Source organism: Pristiophorus japonicus, chromosome 4 (genome assembly GCF_044704955.1).
Source record: "Pristiophorus japonicus isolate sPriJap1 chromosome 4, sPriJap1.hap1, whole genome shotgun sequence".
Classification (NCBI taxonomy): Eukaryota; Metazoa; Chordata; class Chondrichthyes; family Pristiophoridae; genus Pristiophorus; species Pristiophorus japonicus.
In genome coordinates, this window is record NC_091980.1 from 942,881 (window position 1) to 966,291 (window position 23,411).

Sequence of the window (23,411 nt, forward strand, 5' to 3'; positions counted from 1 at the left end):
ACACAATCAGTCGCCTATATCTTATACCAGATGGGGTTTTTCCAACATGTCACGTTTGACCCCTTGCCTTGTTTAGCTGCCCCTCTGGGCCTCCTGTGGTTCAACAGTTTGACCTCCTGTCATTGCCCTCAGGTTATACAGCTTGTAACAATTAATCACTCTGACATGTTATTTCCCTTCAAACACCTTTAGAAAGTTGACCACTACAAAAGCCCATGTCAGCTCGTTTTAGTTCCGAGATCTAGTCTTAACCCTTTAATTATAACAGAGCTCGATAGCCCCGCTTCAGGTGGGATGGGGTGGGGTGGAGTTGGATGAGGGTGGGATTGGATGGGACTGGCTGGGGTGGGGTTGGAGTGGGTGGGGTGGGGAGTGATTTGGGGAGGGTTGGGATTGGGTGGGAAGGGGTATGAGTGGGTGGGGTGGGATGGGATGGGAAGGGGTGAGAGTGGGTAAGGTGGGGTGAGAGTGGGTGGGGTGGGGTTGGGAAGGGTGGGGTGGGGTAAGATTACATAGAATATATGGCACAGAAACAGGCCATTCGGCCCAACCAGTCCGTGCCGGCGTTTATGCTCCATTCGAGCCTCCTCTCGTCTTTCCTCATCTAACTCTATCAGCATAACCCTCTATTCCCTTCTCCCCCATTGGCTTGTCCAGCCTCCCCTTAAATGCATCGATACTATTCGCTTCAACCCCTCCCTGTGGCAGCGAGTTCCACATTCTCACCCCTCTCTGGATAAAGAATTTTCATCTGAATTCGATATTACATTTCTTAGTGACTATATTATATTGATGGTCTCTAGTTATGCTCTTCCTTACAAGTGGAAACCTTCTCTCTGTACCCAATCTGTCCCAAACCTTTCATAAATTTAAAGACCCCTATCAGGTCACCCCTCAGCCTTCTTTTCTTGAGAGAAAAGAGACCCAACCTGTTCATCCTTGAACACTGTTTTAAATGTTTCCCATTGCTGCTCTACATCGTTGTTTGCCAATATTATTTTATTTTCCAAAGTTCTATTCTCAGCCCCTCAAAATCAGCTTTTCTCCAATCAATCACCCTGGTTTTCATCATACTTATGTCCTTCTCAATTATCATCTTAAAGCGTATTATATTATGGTCACTATTGCCTAGATGCTCCCCTACCTTTCTGTTCTTATCTGCTCTGGTTCATTCCCCATTATTAGATCCAATAGTGAATCCTCCCTTGTTGGGCGTTAGAAAGGAGTCCTGTACACATTGTAGGAACTCCATTTCCTATTGTAAGGGGAAGGCTAGGTGTTTCTGCGGCCACAACCGAGACTCCAGGATGGTATGTTGCATCCCTGGTGCAAGAGTCAAGGATGTCTCTGAGCGGGTACAGGACATTTTGAAGAGGGAGGATGAATAGCCAGTTGTCGTGGTGCATATAGGTACCAACGATACAGGTAAAACATGGGATGAGGTCCTACAAGATGAATTTAAGGAGCTAGGAGCTAAATTAAAAAGTAGGACCTCAAAAGTAGTAAACATAGAAACATAGAAACATAGAAAATAGGTGCAGGAGCAGGCCATTCAGCCCTTCTAGCCTGCACCGCCATTCAATGAGTTCATGGCTGAACATGAAACTTCAGTACTCCCTTCCTGCTTTCACGCCATACCCCTTGATCCCCCGAGTAGTAAGGACTTCATCTAACTCCCTTTTGAATATATTTAGTGAATTGGCCTCAACTACTTTCTGTGGTAGAGAATTCCACAGGTTCACCACTCTCTGGGTGAAGAAGTTTCTCCTTATCTCGGTCCTAAATGGCTTACCCCTTATCCTTAGACTGTGACCCCTGGTTTTGGACTTCCCCAACATTGGGAACATTCTTCCTGCATCCAACCTGTCCAAACCCATCAGAATTTTAAACGTTTCTATGAGGTCCCCTCTCACTCTTCTGAACTCCAGTGAATACAAGCCCAGTTGATCCAGTCTTTCTTGATAGGTCAGTCCCACCATCCCGGGAATCAGTCTGGTGAATCTTCGCTGCACTCCCTCAATAGCAAGAATGTCCTTCCTCAAGTTAGGAGACCAAAACTGTACACAATACTCCAGGTGTGGCCTCACCAAGGCCCTGTACAACTGTAGCAACACCTCCCTGCCCCTGTACTCAAATCCCCTCGCTATGAAGGCCAACATGCCATTTGCTTTCTTAACCGCCTGCTGTACCTGCATGCCAACCTTCAATGACTGATGTACCATGACACCCAGGTCTCGTTGCACCTTCCCTTTTCCTAATCTGTCACCATTCAGATAATAGTCTGTCTCTCTGTTTTTACCACCAAAGTGGATAACCTCACATTTATCCACATTACACTTCATCTGCCACGCATTTGCCCACTCACCTAACCTATCCAAGTCACTCTGCAGCCTCATAGCATCCTCCTCGCAGCTCACACTGCCACCCAACTTAGTGTCATCCGCAAATTTGGAGATACTACATTTAATCCCCTCGTCTAAATCATTAATGTACAATGTAAACAGCTGGGGCCCCAGCACAGAACCTTGTGGTACCCCACTAGTCACTGCCTGCCATTCCGAAAAGTCCCCATTTACTCCTACTCTTTGCTTCCTGTCTGACAACCAGTTCTCAATCCACATCAGCACACTACCCCCAATTCCATGTGCTTTAACTTTGCACATTAATCTCCTGTGTGGGACCTTGTCGAAAGCCTTCTGAAAGTCCAAATATACCACTTCAACTGGTACTCCTTTGTCCACTTTATTGGAAATATTCTCAAAAAATTCCAGAAGATTTGTCAAGCATGATCTTCCTTTCACAAATCCATGCTGACTTGGACCTATCATGTCACCATTTTCCAAATGCGCTGCTATGACATCCTTAATAATTGATTCCATCATTTTACCCACTACTGAGGTCAGGCTGACCGGTCTATAATTCCCTGCTTTCTCTCTCCCTCCTTTTTTAAAAAGTGGGGTTACATTGGCTACCCTCCACTCGATAGGAACTGATCCAGAGTCAATGGAATGTTGGAAAATGACTGTCAATGCATCCGCTATTTCCAAGGCCACCTCCTTAAGTACTCTGGATTGCAGTCCATCAGGCCCTGGGGATTTATCGGCCTTCAATCCCATCAATTTCCCGACTAATAAAGATTTCCCTCAGTTCCTCCTCCTTACTAGACCCTCTGACCACTTTTATATCCGGAAGGTTGTTTGTGTCCTCCTTAGTGAATACTGAACCAAAGTACTTGTTCAATTGGTCTGCCATTTCTTTGTTCCCCGTTATGACTTCCCCTGATTCTGACTGCAGGGGACCTACGTTTGTCTTTACTAACCTTTTTCTCTTTACATACCTATAGAAACTTTTGCAATCCGCCTTAATGTTCCCTGCAAGCTTCTTCTCGTACTCCATTTTCCCTGCCCTAATCAAACCCTTTGTCCTCCTCTGCTGAGTTCTAAATTTCTCCCAGTCCCCAGGTTCGCTGCTATTTCTGGCCAATTTGTATGCCATTTCCTTGGCTTTAATACTATCCCTGATTTCCCTAGATAGCCACGGTTGAGCCACCTTCCCTTTTTTATTTTTACGCCAGACAGGAATGTACAATTATTGTAATTCATCCATGCGGTCTCTAAATGTCTGCCATTGCCCATCCACAGTCAACGCCTTAAGTATCATTAGCCAATCTATCTTAGCCAATTCATGCCTCATTCCTTCAAAGTTACCCTTCTTTAAGTTCTGGACCATGGTCTCTGAATTAACTGTTTTATTCTCCATCCTAATGCAGAATTCCACCATATTATGGTCACTCTTCCCCAAGGGGCCTCGCACAATGAGATTGCTAATTAATCCTCTCTCATTACACAACATCCAGTCTAAGATGGCCTCCCCCTTAGTTGGTTCCTCGACATATTGGTCTCGAAAACCATCCCTTATGCACTCCAGGAAATCCTCCTCCACCGTATTGCTTCCAGTTTGGCTGGCCCAATCTATGTGCATATTAAAGTCACCCATTATAACTGCTGCACCTTTATTGCATGCACTCCTAACTTCCTGTTTGATGCCCTCCCCAACATCACTACTACTATTTGGAGGTCTGTACACAACTCCCACTAACGATTTAGTGTTCTGCAGCTCTACCCATATAGATTCCACATCATCCAAGCTAATGTCTTTCCTAACTATTGCATTAATCTCCTCTTTAACCAGCAATGCTACCCCACCTCCTTTTCCTTTTATTCTATCCTTCCTGAATGTTGAATACCCCTGGATGTTGAGTTCCCAGCCCTGATTATCCTGGAGCCACGTCTCCGTAATCCCAATCACATCATATTTGTTAACATCTATTTGCACAGTTAATTCATCCACCTTATTGCGGATACTCCTTGAATTAAGACACAAAGCCTTCAGGCTTGCTTTTTTAACACCCTTTGTCCTTTTAGAATTTTGCTGTACAGTGGCCCTTTTTGTTCTTTGCCTTGGGTTTCTCTGCCCTCCACTTTTCCTCATCTCCTTTCTGTCTTTTGCTTTTGCCTCATTTTTGTCTCCCTCTGTCTCCCTGCATAGGTTCCCATCCCCCTGCAATATTAGTTTAACTCCTCCCCAACAGCACTAGCAAACACTCCCCCTAGGACATTGGTTCCGGTCCTGCCCAGGTGCAGAACGTCCGGTTTGTACTGGTCCCACCTCCCCCAGAACCGGTTCCAATGCCCCAAGAATTTGAATCCCTCCCTGCTGCACCACTGCTCAAGCCATGTATTCATCTGCGCTATTCTGCGATTCCTACTCTGACTAGCACGTGGCACTGGTAGCAATCCCGAGATTACTACTTTTGATGTCCTACTTTTTAATTTAGCTCCTAGCTCCTTAAATTTGTTTCGTAGGACCTCATCCCTTTTTTTTACCTATGTCGTTGGTACCAATGTGCACCATGACAACTGGCTGTTCTCCCTCCCATTTTCCAGAATGTCCTGCACCCGCTCCGAGACATCCTTGACCCTTGCACCAGGGAGGCAACATACCATCCTGGAGTCTCGGTTGCGTCCGCAGAAACGCCTATCTATTCCGCTCACCATCGAATCCCCTATCACTATCGCGCTCCCAATCTTTTTCCTGCCCTCCTTTGCAGCAGAGCCACCTACGGTGCCATGAACTTGGCTGCTGCTGCCCTCCCCTGATGAGTCACCCCCCCAACAGTACTCAAAGCAGTGTATCTGTTTTGCAGGGGGATGACCACAGGGGACCCCTGCACTATCTTTCTTGCACTGCTCTTCCTGCTGGTCTTCCATTCCCTATCTGGCTGTGGACCCTTCTCCTGCGGTAAGACCAACTCACGACACGTGATACTCACCTCATTCTCAGCATCGTGGATGCTCCAGAGTGAATCCACCCTCAGCTCCAATTCCGCAACGCGGACCGTCAAGAGCTCGAGGCGGATACACTTCCCACACACGTAGCGCCCAGGGACACCGGAAGTGTCCCCGAGTTCCCACATGGTACAGGAGGAGCATATCACATGGCCGAGCTCTCCTGCCATGTCTTAACCTTAGATACCCTTAAATTGGTAATAACAATGTTACAGTTCACTTACTGATATAAAAAATAAACGAAAAGCTACTCACCAATCACCAGCCAATCACTTACCCCATTGGCTGTGACGTCACTTTTTGATTACTTTCTACTTCTATTTTGCTTTCTCTCCCGCTGTAGCTGCACCGGTCGCCTTTTATAGTAATCTCAGGACCGCTACCAGTACTACGTGCTAGTCAGAGTAGGAATTGCAGGATAGCTCAGATGAATACGTGGCTTGGGGAGTGGTGCAGAAGGGAGGGATTCAAATTCCTGGGACATTGGAACCGGTTCTGGGGGAGGTGGGACCAGTACAAACCGGACGGTCTGCACCTGGGCAGGACTAGAACCAATGTCCTAGCGGGAGTGTTTGCTAGTGCTGTTGGGAGGGGTTAAACTAATATGGCAGGGGGATGGGAACCTATGCAGGGAGACAGAGGGAAGTAGAATGGGGGCAGAAGCAAAAGATAGAAAGAAGAAAAGTAAAATGGAGGGCAGAGAAACCCAAGGCAAAAAGCAAAAAGGGCCACATTAGAGCAAAATTCTAAAGGGGCAAAGTGTGTTAAAAAGACAAGCCTGAAGGCTCTGTGCCTCAATGCGAAGAGTATTCAGAATTAGGTGGACGAATTAACTGCGCAGATAGCAGTTAACGGATATGATGTAATTGGCATCATGGAGACATGGCTCCAGGGTGACCAAGGTTGGGAACTCAACATCCAGGGGTATTTAACATTTAGGAAGGATAAACAGAAAGGAAAAGGAGGCGGGGTGGAATTGCTGGTTAAAGAGGAAATTAATGCAATAGTAAGGAGGGACATTAGCTTGGATGATGTGGAATCTGTATGGGTGGAGCTACGGAATACCAAAGGGCAGAAAACACTAGTGGGAGTTGTGTACAGACCACCAAACAGTAGTAGTGAGGTTGGGGACAGCATCAAACAAGAAATCAGGGATGTGTGCAATAAAGGTACAGCAGTTATCATGGGCGACTTTATCAAAATATTGATTGGACTAACCAAACTGGGAGGAATGTGGTGGAGGAGGATTTCCTGGAGTGTATTGGGGATGGATTTCTGGACCAATACGTCGAGGAACCAACTAGAGGGCTGGCCATCCTAGACTTGGTGATGTGTAATGAGAAAGGACTAATTAGCAATCTTGTTGTGTGAGGCTCTTTGGGGAAGAGTGACCATAATATGGTAGAATTCTTTATTAAGATTGAGAGTGACACAGTTAATTCAGAGACTAGTGTCCTGAACTTAAGGAAAGGTAACTTCGATGCTATGAGACGTGAATTGGCTAGAATAGACTGGCGAGTGATACTTAAAGGGTTGACGGTGGATAGGCAATGGCAAACATTTTAAGATCACATGGATGAACTTCAACAATTCTACATCCCTGTCTGGAGTAAAAATAAAACGGGGAAGGTGGATTAACCGTGGCTAACAAGGGAAATGAAGGATAGTGTTAAATCCAAGGAAGAGGCATATAAATTGGCCAGAAAAAGCAGCAAACCTGAGGACTGGGAGAATTTTTTAATACAGCAGAGGAGGACCAAGGGTTTAATTAGGAGTGGGGAAATAGAGTATGAGAGGAAGCTTGCCGGGAACATAAATACTGTCTGCAAAAGCTTCTATAGATATGTGAAGAGAAAAAGATTAGTGAAAACAAACGTAGGTCCCTTGCAGTCAGATTCAGGTGAATTTATAATGGGGAACAAAGAAATGGCGGACCAGTTAAACAAATACTTTTGTTCTGTCTTCACGAAGGAAGACACAAATAACCTTCTGGAAATACTAGGGGACCGAGGATCTAGTGAGAAGGAGGAACTGAAGGAAATTCTTAATAGGTGGAAAATTGTGTTCAGGAAATTAATGGGATTGAAGGCCGATAAATCCCCAGGGCCTGATAGTACTTAAGGAGGTAGCCCTAGAAATAGTGGATGCATTTGTGATCATTTTCCAACAGTCTATCGATTCTGGATCGGTTCCTATGCACTGCAGGGTAACTAATGTAACACCACTTTTTAAGAAAGGAGGGAGAGAGAAAATGGGTAATTATAGACCGATTGGCCTGACATCAGTAGTGGGGAAAATGTTAGAATCAATTATTAAAGAGGAAATAGCAGCACATTTGGAAAGCAGCGACGGGATCGGTCCAAGACAGCATGGATCTATGAAAGGAAAATCCTACTTGACAAATGTTCTGGAATTTTTTAGGATGTAACTAGCAGAGTGGAGAACGGTGAACCAGTGAATGTGGTGTATTTGGACTTTGGACAGAAAACGCTGGTCGGAGTTGTGTACAGGCCACCAAACAATAATAGGGGCAGAAAACGCTGGTGGGAGTTGTATACAGGCCACCAAACAGTAGTAGTGAGGTTGGGGACAGCATCAAACAAGAAATAAGGAATGTGTGCAATAAAGGTACAGCAGTTATCATGGGCAACTTTAACTTACATATTGACTGGGCTTACCAAACTAGTAGCGGTGGAGGAGGATTTCCTGGAGTGTATTAGGGATGGTTTTCTTGACTAATATGTCGAGGAACCAACTAGAGAGCTGGCTATCCTAGACTGGGTATTGTGTAATGAGAGAGGACTAATTAGAAATCTTGTTGTGCGAGGCCCCTTGGGGAAGAGTGACAATAATATGGCAGAATTCTTTATTAAGATGGAGAGTGACACAGTTAATTCAGAAACTAGGGTCCTAAACTTAAGGAAAGCTAACTTTGACAGCATGAGGCGTGAATTGGCTATAATAGACTGGCAAATGTTACTTAAAGGGTTAACGGTGGATAGGCAATGGCAAACATTATAGATCACATGGATGAACTTCAACAGTTGTACATCCCTGTCTGGAGTAAAAATAAAACAGGGAGGTGGCTCAACCGTGGCTAACAAGGGAAATTAAGGATAGTGTTAGATCCAAGGAAGAGGCATATAAATTGGTCAGAAAAAGCAGCAAACCTGAGGACTGGGAGAAATTTAGAATACAGCAGAGGAGGACAAAGGTTTTAATTAGGAGGGGGAAAATAGAGTACAAGAGGAAGCTTGCTGGGAACATTAAAACTGACTGCAAAAGCTTCTATAGATATGTGAAGAGAAAAAGATTAGTGAAGACCAACGTAGGTCCCTTGCAGTCGGACTCAGGTGAATTAATAATAGGGAACAAAGAAATGGCAGACCAATTGAACAAATATTTTGGTTCTGTCTTCACGAAGGAAGACACAAATGACCTTCCGGATGTACTAGGGGTCCGAGGGTCAAGGGAGAAGGAGGAACTGAAGGATATCCATATTCGGCGGGAAATTGTATTAGGGAAATTAATGAGATTGAAGGCCGATAAATCCCTGGGGCCTGATTGTCTGCATCCCAGAGTACTTAAGGAGGTGGCCCTAGAAATAGTGGATGCATTGGTGATTATTTTCCAACAGTCTATCGACTCTGGATCAGTTCCTATGGACTGGAGGGTAGCTAATGTAACACCACTTTTTTAAAAAGCAGGGAGAGAGAAAATGGGAAATTATAGACCGATTAGCCTGATATCAGTAATGGGGAAAATGTTGGAATCAACTATTAAGGATGAAATAGCAGCGCATTTGGAAAGCAGTGACAGGATCGGTCCAAGTCAGCATGGATTTGTGAAAGGGAAATCATGCTTGACAAATCTTCTGGAATTTTTTGAGTATGTAACTAGTAGAGTGGACAAGGGAGAACCAATGGATGTGGTGTATTTGGACTTTCAAAATACCTTTGACAAGGTCCCACATAAGAGATTCCTGTGCAAAATTAAAGCGCATAGTATTGGGGGTAATGTACTGACGTGGATAGAGAACTGGTTGGCAGACAGGAAGCAGAGAGTTGGGAATAAACGAGTCCTTTTTAGAATCTTTCTGTAGCCATGTCTCAGTAATCCCGACTATGTCTGGTTCCTCGCAACCTGTGATTGCCTCCAGCTCTGCTGGTTTATTATGGACACTGTGCATTGCTGTAGATCGTTTAATAGGATTTCCTCTCACTTTATGTTTAACCATTTAGACTCCTGTTCTATAACTCTATTTATTCCCTTGCCATCAATGTCCTCCTTCACTTTATTCTTTCCTGTGCTCTCTTCTCCTGTTTTGTTTATATTTAGGCTGGTTACATTCACTCTACAAGAAACGTAAAGAGGTGGAGAAGGGGTTAAGAGCTGGGCCAATATGTATTGCATCTATCTTTTCCAACACTTCTTTCCCTTTTTTAAGTAAAATATTGTAATATTTTCTTGGCTCCGACCAGTTTTTCCTCTGATCCATTTTTTGATGGCTGTATACAGGGAGGTGTTGCCAACAGATAGTGCCTGTGAGTGAGTACCTCAGCCTCAACCTGTCTCTTCCCTGCTTCACATTAGAATCACAACACACAGGAGGAGACCATTCGGCCCATCGAGCCTGTGCCGGCTCTGTGACAGAGCGATCCAATCAGTCCCACTCCCCCTGCTCTTTCCCCACAGCCCCGCAAATGAGTCCTCTGCAGGTACATGTCCAATTGCCTTTTGAAAGTTCCTCTGGATTCTGATTCCCCCGCCCTTTCAGGCACTGCGCTCCAGATCTTCATAACCCTCTGTGTGAAGACATTTCTCCTCATTTCCCCGCCAGTTCTTTTGCAAATTATTTTAAATCTGTGAGTACTGGTTACCGACCCACTTACAGAACAATCTGTTTCTCCCTGTTTGCTCTATCAAAACACCTCACATTTTTGAAAACATCTATTAAGACCCGCTTAATCGTCTCTGCTCCCAAAAATCCCAGCTTTTCAAATCTCTCCACATAACTGAACTTCCTCATCCCAGGTATCATCCTGGTAAACCTCCTCTGCACCCTCAGAGAATTAGAGAAAATTATGACACAGAAGAAGGCCATTTCGGCCCATCGTATCTGTGCCGGTTGAAAATGAGTTACCCAGCCTAATCCCACTTTCCAGCTCTCGGTCCGTAGCCCGGTCAGTCACGGCTCTTCAGGTGCACATCCATGTAATTTTTAAATGTTATGAGGGTTTCTGCCTCTACCACCCTTCCAGGCAGTGAGTTCCAGACCTCCACCCACATCTGGGTGAAATTATTTTTCCTCATCTCCCCTCTAAACCTCTTACCAATTACTTTAAAGCTATGCCCCCTGGTTATTGACCCCTCTGCTAAGGGAAATAGATCCTTCCGATCCACTCTATATAATGTTATACACCTCAATGAGGTCTCCCCTCAGCCTCCTCTGTTCCAAAGAAAACAACCCCAGCCTATCCAATATTTCCTCATAGCTAACATTCTCCAGTCCAGGCAAGATGCTCGTAAATCTCCTCTGTACCCTCTCCAGTGCAATCACATCTTTCCTGTAATGTGGTGACCAGAACTGCGCGCAGTACTCCAGCTGTGGCCTAACCAGTGTTTTATACAATTTAAGCATAACCTCCCTGCTCTTGTATTCTATGTCTCGACTAATAAAGGCAAGTATTCCGTATGCCTTCTTAACCACCTTATCTACCTGGCCTGCTATCATCAGGGATCTGTGAACCTGCATTTCAAGGCCCCTCTGTTCCTCTACACCTCTCAGTATCCTACCATTTATTGTCTATTCCCTTGCCTTGTTGCCCCTCCCCCATTCCATTACCTCACACTTTTCTAGATTGAATTCCATTTGCCACTGTTGTGTCCAACTGCCCAGTTCATCGATATCTTCCTGCAGTCCACAGCTTTCCTCCTCACTGTCCAACACATGGCCAATTTTTGTATCATTGGCAAACTTCTTTATCATGCCCCCTACATTTAAGTTTAAATCATTAATATGTCCTACAAAAAGCAAGGGACTGAGTACGCACCAGAGCCGTGACATTTTTCCTAAAGTGCGGTTCCCAGAATTATCCACAATCCTCCAGCTGGGGCCTAACCAGAAATTTGAAAAGGTTTAGCATAATTCGCTTATTTTTTGTATTCAATGCCCCTATTTACAAAGCCATGTTTTCTTAAACACCTTATCAACTTGCCCTGCCACCTTCAAAGATTTGTGAATCTGCCCCCCCCAGGTCCCTCTGTTCCTGCACCCCCCGCAAATCGCACCATGTAGATTATATCGTCTCTCTATGCTGTCTCACCCACAGTGCATCACTTCACACTTGTCCGCATTAAATTGCATCTGCCACATGCCAGCCCATTTCACACTTCTGACCATGTCCTGCTAAAGTCCGCTACTATCTTGTTCACTATTTACCTTGCCAAGTTTTTTATCATCTGCAAACTTCAAAATTGTATTCCCTATATATTCCTGTAGTGTATGCACCGGTCAGTATGCTCATCGATTGGTGGAGCTGTTGAGTGGGAGTGGCTTAGCCAATCACGTGATGTTCACAAGACTCAAAAAAATCCCAGCCAGTTGGGTTTGGGGGATCCACGATGGGGCAGGTGGTTGTGAGCCTGGTGGATGAACTGGTAATGTGTCGTGTGATTGTTAAACCTTTGCTAATAAACCAACTAGTTCTTAATAGCAATGTGTTGCTGTGAATTCTTAAGCAAAGAACCCGTGAAGCGAATACATTACAATGACTGTCTTTGGAAATGTTCAGGGGAGCCATGTATTTTGTGAGGAGCAAAGATCACTCAACAATTCGAGAGTGGTACAGACATCCTGGATTAACTTGTGGATCACGGGGAAACCCTCTGTTTTCTCAACTAACTGTATCCATGCAGCTCAGGTCAACAGGAAAAGATAGATAAGAGGTTAAATTCATTCCTTTGTATTTTCTCTGATGTTGATAAAGCTGTCGCAGCCCCCAAAATAGGCCCCGACCTGTGCGGGAACAGCAGCGGCAGGTCGGGGCCATAAATGGTGCGGTGGCCTGGGAGCAGCGTAGAGCCGTTTCAGGGAGCAGCGCGAGCTGGTGCAGGAGGGCGAGGGCAGCGAAGAGTGACGTCATCAAGGTCCAGGTCGCTGATTGGAGCGTGGGCAGATACAGCAGGAGCGGCGAGGTCGGGGCGATGGAGCGGCGAGAGACTGTGGAGGGATGTGATCGGGGTCCAGGAGAGGCGTGAGTTCGGGGTCAGGGGCCCAGGGGCAGCACGGGCCCAGCCCACACTGCGATATGTGAGCGCACTGGGTCCGTGCAGCAGAGCTGGTCTCCAGTCGTCCTGGTTAACCCTTGCCACTGGACCAAGACCTCGCTCTGTCAAGCCCCGTGTGGTGGCTGGTGTGTAACGGTCACCCCACGTTAAAAAAATCCACCCACAGGCAACTTCCACCCTTCAGGATGTAGTTCAGGTCCTTCATTGAAACACCTGTGAACTCATCCCTTTCTGCCGTGGAAGCAAGTCATCCTCGACTCGAGGGAGCACCGATGATGATGAATACCACACTAAGAAGCTCTTCAGGTTCCATTCGCTGGCCAGGAGTCACATAATCCGAGCTCTCAGCAAAGGCAGCTCAGAGCAGACTGCATCCTGCCTGTTGCCTGCTGCGTGTGTCAGTGAGCCAGTCACTGATCCGTGCTGCAATGTACTGAATCTCAAAAGGCACTGGGGAAAGGCAACGAGAGTGCCTTAAGACAGATCATTGCCTCATCACTGTAGCTGTGGCAGGTTAAACACCAAGAGATGTCTGCAGCTGCCCGAGCTCCTCTTCCTCCACTCTAGCTTGTCTGCTTCGACAAATCATCTGTCAGGCTCTCCTTGGCCAATAACAACTCGATGCGGCTCAGAGATGTGGAACTAGAGCGTGGTTGGAGACCTGCACTGGGTCCCTCCATGGTCAGCTCCTTCCTGGATCCCTGCACCGGATCCCTATATGGTCAGCTTCTTTCTGGATCCCGGTACTGGATCCCTATATGGTCAGCTTCTTCCTGGATCCCGGCACTGGGTCCCTCCATGGTCAGCTCCTTCCTGGATCCCTGCACTGGGTCCCTCCATGGTCAGCTCCTTCCTGGATCCCTGCACCGGATCCCTCCATGGTCAGCTCCTTCCTGGATCCCTGCACTGGGTCCCTCCATGGTCAGCTCCTTCCTGGATCCCTGCACTGGGTCCCTCCATGGTCAGCTCCTTCCTGGATCCCTGCACTGGGTCCCTCCATGGTCAGATCCTTCCTGGAGCCCTGCACTGGGTCCCTCCATGGTCAGCTCCTTCCTGAGCATCACAACCTCCTTCTGACTAAAGGGAGGAGGCCATTCCGCCCCTCCAGCCTGTCCCTTTATTTAATTAGATCCTGGCTGATCTGTCCATTCACCCATCTTTGATCCACATCCCACGATACCCTTACCCAACAAAACTCTATCAATCTCAGTCTCGATAGCTCCAATTGACCCCGGCCTCCACAGCCTTCTTTGTGGGAGAGAGTTCCAGATTCCCATGGCCCTTTGTGTGAAGAAGTGCTCCTTGACATCATCCCTGAACGGCCGGGCTCTCATTTACTTGGACTGATCGAAGGCTGGCTGACCCCAACTCTGCAGCCGATCTCCCAGAAATCAGCGAACCAGAGAATCACACGGCTCAGGGGGAGGCCATTCGGCCCATCGAGCCTGTGCCGGCCCTGTGATCCGGTCAGTCCCCCTCCCCCCGCTCTCTCCCCAGTGCTGCAACTTTACCCCTTCAAGTGTTTGATGGGACAGTGTTAAGGAAAGTCGACTCTGCTCTTATCCCATGCGGTGTTTGATACTGACTCCAGGTGCCTGAAGTGAAAAATATTCCATTCTCCAGCCACGTGACTCTTCAACCGCTTTAGCAAAAATTACAAAACTAACAATGATGGGCCAGTGGTGTCCAGAACGGTTGTGGGAAGTTTTACCTGAAGCAGTTGGGTGGGACGGGTCTAGATAAAGTGGAGGTTTTATTCTGGCCGTTTGCAGTCATTGCAGAGGGTGATTTCTCCTCTGCATCGATGACAGAAGATGGGGAGTGAGGCTTGGGTTGAGGCTGGGGTGGCAGTGAGTGGGGGTGGGGGGCTGAGTGGGTTGGGGAGTGAGGCTTGGGTTGAGGCTGGGGTGGCAGTGAGTGGGGGTGGGGGGCTGAGTGGGTTGGGGAGTGAGGCTTGGGTTGAGGCTGGGGTGGCAGTGAGTGGGGGTGGGGGGCTGAGTGGGTTGAGGAGTGAGGCTTGGGTTGAGGCTGGGGTGGCAGTGAGTGGGGGTGGGGGGCTGAGTGGGTTGGGGAGTGAGGCTTGGTTTGAGGCTGGGGTGGCAGTGAGTGGGGGTGGGGGGGCTGAGTGGGTTGGGGAGTGAGGCTTGGGTTGAGGCTGGGGTGGCAGTGAGTGGGGGTGGGGGGCTGAGTGGGTTGGGGAGTGAGGCTTGGGTTGAGGCTGGGGTGGGAGTGTGGGGTCGGAGTGAGTGGGTGATAACGGCAGTGATGGTGGGATGGGAGCAGGGCGAGTTTCCATGGTGATACGGGGTTTTTTGCTCAATCGGTTTCATTTTCAGATCTTAATTGTTTTACTTGAACACATTAAAGATTGCGATGATGATATTACTCACCAGAAACCAACCTTTCTGCAAAGAAGATTCTGAATATTAAACATGGCATCAAAAATTGGTAAATAACCCCAATCAGACTCCCTCTCCCTCTCTCCTCGCCTCCCTCTCACTCTCGCTCACCACTCTCTCCCTCCCTCTCTCTCTCACGCGATTTCCCCCTCTCTCTTTCTCTCCCTCTCTCTCACTCCCTCTCCCTTTCCCTCTCTCCCTCTCCCTCATGCTCTCTCTCTCTTTCCCTCTCCCTCGTCCTCTCTCTCCCTCTCTCTCTCCCTCTCCCTCTCCCTCTCCCTCTCTCCGTGCCATGATATCTTGAGGTATAGCTACACAAGCACATACACTTCCAAGATGGTCCTAACGGAACTGATCACATGGTCTTTTATGGACATAGTTATTTGCAACAGGAAATTGCTCTGATTGGGTTCTCTTGATTGTATTACCTGATTGCTGATTGCTCCCCTTGGAGGATAAGGCACACCCATCACTTTAGCTGGAATGTGTAATTGGAACCGTCCCGCCGACATAACCAGTGACTTTGCAATGTGTCATTCCAGCCACTGTGACTGCTGACTCCAGACAGGAGAGAGCTTCCCGCTTCCAGCACAAGCTCCTGCCCCATCCCAGCCCAAGTTAATCCCCACCTCCAGTCCCACTCTTGCTCTCTCTCTGCCGCACTCTTCCTCCCCTCCAGTCTCTCTCACTCTCTATCCCCAGTCTCTCTCTCTCTCCTTCCCCCAGTCTCTCTCACCCGTCTCTCTCTCTTTCCCCACAGTCTCTCTCTTCCCCCCATTATCTCTCTCTCCCTCCCCCCAGTCTTTCTCGCTCAATCCCCAATCTCTCTCTCCCCAGTCTCTCTCTCTCTCTCTCTCCCCAGTCGCTCTCTCTCTCTCCCTCCCCAGTCGCTCTCTCTCTCTCCCTCCTCAATCTCTCTCTCTCTCCCTCCTCAGTCTCTCTCTATCTCCCTCCCCAGTCTCTCTCTCTCTCTCTCCCTCCCCAGTCTCTCTCTCTCTCTCTCTCTCCCACCCCAGTCACTCTCTCTCTCCCACCCCAGTCTCTCTCTCTCTCCCCAGTCTCTCTCTCTCTCTCTCCCCAGTCTCTCTCGCTCCCTCCCCACAGTCTGTCTCTCCCCCCAGTCTTTCTCTCCCTCTCCCCAGTCTCTCTCTCCCTCTCCCCAGTCTCTCTCTCCCTCCCCCTAGTCTTTCTCGCTCAATCCCCAATCTCTCTCCCACTTCAGTCTCTCTCTCTCCCACCCCAGTCGCTCTCTCTCTCCCTCCCCAGCCTCTCTCTCTCTCTCTCTCTCTCTCCCCAGTCTCTCTCTCTCTCTCTCTCTCCCCAGTCTCTCTCTCTCTCTCTCTCTCCCCAGTCTCTCTCTCTCTCTCCCCAGTCTCTCTCTCTCTCTCTCTCTCCCCAGTCTCTCTCTCTCTCTCTCTCCCCAGTCTCTCTCTCTCTCTCTCTCTCCCTCCCCAGTCCCTCTCGCTCCCTCCCCACAGTCTGTCTCTCCCCCCATTATCTCTCCCCCCAGTCTCTCTCTCCCTCCCCCAGTCTTTCTCGCTCAATCCCCAATCTCTCTCCCCCCACAGTCTCTCTCTCTCCCCCTACAGTCTCTCTCTCTCTCTCTCCCCCCACAGTCTCTCTCTCTCTCCCACCCCAGTCTCTCTCCCTCCTCCCCAATCTCTCTCCCTCCTCCCCAATCTCTCCCTCCGCCCCAGTCTCTCTCTCTCCCACCTCTGATGTTTTCTCTCCCAGAGAAGGCAAAAGTACTGAAGATAATCCAAAAGCTAGAACCAGCTCCAGCAGCGGTTTGTGGTTCGGCCCAACTCCCAGCTTCCTCGTATGCCGCACTGCGACCGAATTGAGCACCCACGTGCAAAAAGGGGGCGGAGTCCAATGCGTGCATGTGCAGGAGGACACACAACAAACTCGTGCAAATAATCACTCCGGCCTTTTATTGTTATTACATCAGTAGTCCACTAGGTGGAGTAGTCCACTAGTCTACAGCTCTTCTCCCTCCTCATTGAAGAAGTTAATCATAACAAAATAATCATTATACAGGCAACTCGCGATTATCCGCACACGGATCCAACGGGAAAACGTTGTAACGGGATTTAAAATTTCGGCCTGGGAAGGCGTCGGGTTTCAACTTTATAATGTTAATCGATCTAACGGAGAAATCGTTTACCCGGCATAGCCCAATCCTCGAGGGACCCGGATAATCGAGAGTTGCCTGTACATAACTTGCATGGTATACACAACAAAAGATATTAACTTATTTGTCCGTATTTACAAGTCAAACTTAACCACTGATTTTCTGTTTCGAAGAGGATATCTTTGCTCTTGAACAGAACTTTCCAAACTTGGTGTCGAACTTAGACTCATTCTGGGCTGAGCCTCAGGAGAATTTTTCTCCAAGGGATGCCCTGGATTTACACCCGAACTCTCTACACCTTCAGACTGTTGTCTGCCTGACTCGGACTCAGAATTAAACTCTGACTTTCTCTTGGACTTGTTTCGAGTACATTTGATGTAGGATGTGCTACTGGTACTCTACTTGTCACAAAACTATCTGACTGAGCAGAAATAATCAAATCATTCCAACTTTCAACGCCTTCCACATCTGTAAATAAACTATGATCAATGTGAACAAACCTAACCTTTCCATGATCAAACATCTTGACCAAATATGTCTGAAGGCCACATATCTTCACTATTCTTCCTGGTAACTATTTTAACCATTTATGGTGATGGTTCTTCACTCTCACCTTCTGGTTTAATTTCACACTTCTCTCTCTTACTCTACCTCTATCATGATTCTCTTTCTGTCTTAATTGTTTCCCTTCTACTGATTGTGCAAAGTTCGAGGCTGTCGTTTGAGAAACAACTCTGCTGGTGTTCTACTAGTAGTTGTATGAGGAGTATTCCGATAAGTAATTAGAAAATTTTCCGGTTTGTGGTCCAACGCTAATTGCTCTTTCCTTGGATTTGGATCCAACATCTGTTTGATGAGGGCACATTTTACAATTTGTACAGTGCGCTCTGCTGCACCATTTGAAGCAGAGTGGTACGGTGGAACTTTGGTATGTTTCACACTGTTACTGCTCATGAACTGTGCAGATTCTTTTTAACAAAATTATGGCTCATTATCAGACACAATTTCTTCTGGGTGGCCAAAATAGAATACTTTTTGAAGGACAGGATAAATCTTCATTTGGAAAGACATAGATTAATCAAGGACAGTCAGCATGGATTTGTTAAGGGAAGGTCATGTCTGATTAACTTGATTGAATTTTTTGAGGAGGTAACCAGGAGGGTCGATGAGGGCAGTGTGTTTGATGTAGTGTATATGGAATTTAGCAAAGCTTTTGATAAGGTCCAACAGAGCAGACTGGTTATGAAAGTAAAATCCCATGGGATCCAGGGCAAAGTGGCAAGTTGGATCCAAAAAGCGATTTACTTGTACTTCTTTCAATGTAGTATATTGTATTCGCTGCTCACAATGTGGTCTCCTCTACATTAGAGAGACCAAGCGTAGATTTGGTGACCGCTTTGCGGAGCACCTCCGTTCAGTCCGTAAGTGTGACCCTGAGCTTCCGGTCGCCTGTCCCTTTAATTCCCCCACTCCACTCCCACTCTGACCTCTCCATCCTCGGCCTCTTGCACTGTTCCAATGAAGCTCAATGCAAGCTTGAGGAACAGCACCTCACCTTTCGTTTAGGCCCTTTACAGCCTTCTGAACTCAACATCGAGATTGACAATTTCAGAGCATAGCCACTGCCAATCATTGGCTCCCTTCCCCCCCCTCCCCTCCACCCCCCCCCCCCCCACCCCCGATCATAGAAACATAGAAACATAGAAAATAGGTGCAGGAGTAGGCCATTCGGCCCTTCGAGCCTGCACTGCCATTCAATAAGATCATGGCTGATCATTCCTTCAGTACCCCTTTCCTGCTTTCTCTCCATACCCCTTGATCCCTTTGGCTGTAAGGGCCATATCTAACTCCCTTTTGAATATATCTAACGAACTGGCCTCAACAATTTTCTGTGGTAGAGAATTCCACAGGTTAACCACTCTCTGAGTGAAGAAGTTTCTCCTCATCTCGGTCCTAAATGGTTTACCCCTTATTCTTAGACTGTGATGCCTGGTTCTGGAACTCCCCAGCAATGGGAACATTCTTCCTGCCTCTAACCTGTCCAGTCCCATCAGAATTTTATACGTTTCTATGAAATCCCCTCTCATTCTTCTAAACTCCAGTGGATACAAGCCCAGTTGATCCAATCTCTCCTCATATGTCAGTCCTGCCATCCCAGGAATCAATCTGGTGAACCTTCGCTGTACTCTCTCAATAGCAAGAATGTCCTTCCTCAGATTAGGGGACCAAAACTGAACACAATACTCCAGGTGTGGCTTCACCAAGGCTCTGTACAACTGCAGTAAGACCTCCCTGCTCCTATACTCAAATCCTCTCGCTATGAAGGCCAACATGCCATTTGCCTTCTTCACTGTCTGCTGTACCTGCATGCCAAACTTCAATGACTGATGTACCATTACACCCAGGTCTCATTGCATCTCCCCTTTTCCTAACCTGTCACCATTCAGATAATATTCTGCCTTCATGTTTTTGCCACCAAAGTGGAGAACCTCACATCTATCCACAATATACTGCATCTGCCATGCATTTGCCCACTCACCTAACCTGTCCAAGTCACCCTGCAGCCTCTTCACAGCTCACACCACCACCCAGTTTAGTGTCATCTGCAAACTTGGAGATATTACACTCAATTTCTTCATCTAAATCATTGATGTATATTGTAAATAGCTGGGGTCCCAGCACTGAGCCCTGCGGCACCCCACTAGTCACTGCCTGCCATTCTGAAAAGGACCTGTTTATTCCGACTTTCTGCTTCCTGTCTGCTAACCAGTTCTCTATCCACGTCAGTACATTACCCTCAATACCATGTGCTTTGATTTTGCACACTAATCTCTCGTGTGGGACTTTGTCAAACGCCTTTTGAAAGTCCAAATACACCACATCCACTGGTTCTCACTTGTCCACTCTACTAGTTACATCCTCAAAACATTCTAGAAGATTTGTCAAGCATGATTTCCCTTTCATAAATCCATGCTGACTTGGACCGATCCTGTCACTGCTTTCCAAATGCGCTGCTATTTCATCTTTAATAATTGATTCCAACATTTTCCCCACCACTGACGTCAGGCTAACCGGTCTATAATTCACTGTTTTCTCTCCCTCCTTTTTTAAAAAGTGGTGTTACATTAGCTATCCTCCAGTCCATAGGAACTGATCCAGAGTCAATAGAATGTTGGAAAATGATCACCAATGCATCCACTATTTCTAGGGTCACTTGCTTAAGCACTCTGGGATGCAGCCTATCAGGCCCTGGGGATTTATTGGCCTTCAATCCCATCAATTTCCGTAACACAATTTCCTGACTAATAAGGATTTCCTTCAGTTCCTTCTTTTCGCTAGAGTCTCGAACCCCGAGTATTTGTGGCTTCCTTAGTGAAGACAGATCCAAAGTATCTGTTCAGTTGGTCTGTCATTTCTTTGTTCCCCATTATAAATTCACCTGAATCTGACTGCAAAGCCTGTTTCATTTTCTCTCCTTCTCTCCAATGTCAGTAGGTCATTATCCCACCATTCACACCCTTTCTTGACCAATGTTTTTCTAACTCCTGGCATTAGCATTTGAATTCGGTCCATCATCCCTTTTGTCTCTCTAATCTCTCCTGTCTTCCACCGTATCACAGAGCTTCCCTTTTGCTCTTTCTTCCCCTCCCCCTTTCAGTGCTGGTTAAGAATCCGTTCTTTCCGAACATTCTCCAGTTCTGACGAAATGTCATCGATCCGAAACGTTAACTCTACTTCCTCTCCACAGATGCTGCCCGACCTGTTGAGATTTCCAGCATTTTCTGTTTTTATATCAGCATTACTGTGATCAGCTGATCATTTTTCAATGTCATGCTTACATGCTGATAAAATCAAAGCCCATCTCTGCATTCGGGCTGCAGCTAATGTTGGAACTGGAGGATTGCTGTTAGGGGCTTATGGTCAGTAATAATGGTAAACTTATTTCCAAACAAGTATTTGTGAAACGTCTTGACCCCAAAAGTCAATGCCAAAGCTTCCCTTTCGATCTGAGCATAATTACTCTCACTGGCACTGAGAGTGCGTGAAGCAAAAGCAATTGGTCTCTCCTCCCCACTACGTAATACATGAGAGATCACTGCCCCAACTCCATATGGAGAGGCATCACATGCTAGCTTAATCTCCTTAGATACGTCATAGTGAACTAACATGGTGCTCTCTACCAATTGACTTTTACACTCCTTGAATGCTGCATCGCATTCTTCTGACCACTTCCAATGGATCTGTTTTTTCAATGGTTCATTCAGTGAATGTAATACTGTAGCCAAATTTGGTAGGAACTTCCCATAATAGTTCAAAAGACCCAAAGATGATCAAAGTTCAATAACATTCTTGGGAGTGGATGCATTTCTGATTGCACCAGCTTTCCCCTGGTTGGATGTAAACCATCTTTGTCTACTCTGTGCCCTAAGTACTCCATTGAGTTTCGAAATATCTCACACGTGAGCAGACACTCGTACTCTTTCCTTATTTAGCTGTTTGAGCACTTCATTCAATACATTCTTATAGATTTGCCTGTTTGGTGCTGAAATTAGTATGTCATCTAAATAACATAAGACCCCTTCAATGCATTGCAAAATCTGGTTCATCACCCCTTGGAATATGGCGGAAGCGGAAGACATTCCAAATGGTAGTCTATTAAACTGATATCGGCCTAGATGAGTATTTATAGTCAAGCATGATTTGGACTCCTCATTTAACTCAAATTGTAGGTAGGTGTTTGTTGGAACTAACTTTGAAAAATCTGGCCACCTGTCAGCATTGGCAATATATTAGAGAGATTGCCCTCTAGAACATGGTTTACGGTTACTTTATAATCACCACATAGCTTTACCTTACCATCTGATTTGGAATCATCATAGAATCATAGAAATTTACAGCACAGAAGGAAGCCATTTCGACCCATCGTGTCCACACTGACCGACCAAGAACTATCCAGCTTATGGTACAACAATAATGGGTGTAGCCCAATTACATAGATCTACCTTCAAGACAATGTTCTCAGTTTCTAGACTTTTGAGTTCATGCTCAACTTTCTCCTTGAGTGCGTATGGTACGGGCCGTGGCTTGCAGTAAACTGGTCTTGCGTTCTTCTGCACTCTGACACTCACCTTAAAGTCTTGGATCGGGCTGCCTGTTTGGCAGTACACCTTTGGATACTTCTTGATGACATCATCTTTCGATGGAAATTTCATTGGCACATGAAAAATCTCATTCTAATCCTGCTGCAGTGATCCCAACCAATTTCTATCTATCAATTACTGCCATGCCTATGAGAGGCAATCTCTGAAACTAATCCTTCTATTTCACTGGTATGGTGATGCTTCCTAAAACAGGGATTTGCTCTCCTGAGTAGGCTCATAGCTTTATCTTCGATTTCTTCAGTCGAAAATCACATAACTTGTCGAGATATAGCCATTCCGATACTACTCTCTTGGATGCACCAGTGTTGCTTTCCATTGGTATTCGGTTCCTGCAATGACTACTTGGATGACGATATTTTGTGAATTGTTGTTGGATACCCTCATGCTCCTGATGACGTGTATCTCCAGAACCTTCTCCTCCTGTTGCTTCTCTTCAATATAGTGTCGGGGGATTTCTACTTATAGCTTTGAGAGTTAGTTTACTCTTCAGTCGGCATGCCTTCGCAAGATGCCGTGTTTTCCCGCAGAAGAAACACTCTGCCTTGACATGTAGACACCTTTGAGCAATGTGTTGTCCCAGACACCGATAGCATGACTTCAATGCTCTGTTACCATGGCCAGTCGCTGAGGGCTTGGGGCCCAACTGCCTTTTACTGTTAACCTGCAGGCGATTCACCTCAGCTGTCTGATGACTAGAAATGGTGTGAAATTCTCGGGAGTATTGGTCGGCCATATCCACCGACATAGCTGTCTGACAAACTAAATCAAAAGTCATGTTAGGGATTGTCAACAACTTTCTTCTGATCGCTTCATTTTCCATCCCACAAACAAAGCGGTTACACAATGCTTGGTCCTGAAAGTTCCCGAAATAACACTGAATGGATTGCTTTTTTAAAGCTACAATGTATTCACTGATACTCTCATCTGTTAATTGATTTTGTGTTCCAAAACAATAACTTTCATTAATTTCCAGAGGCTCAGGACTGTAGTGCTGAATCTCCATCAGTGGCGTATCCTTTGGCTTGATGGGAACAAACAAATTTTTCAGGGTTTCATACACCTCGGGGCCTGCTTCAGT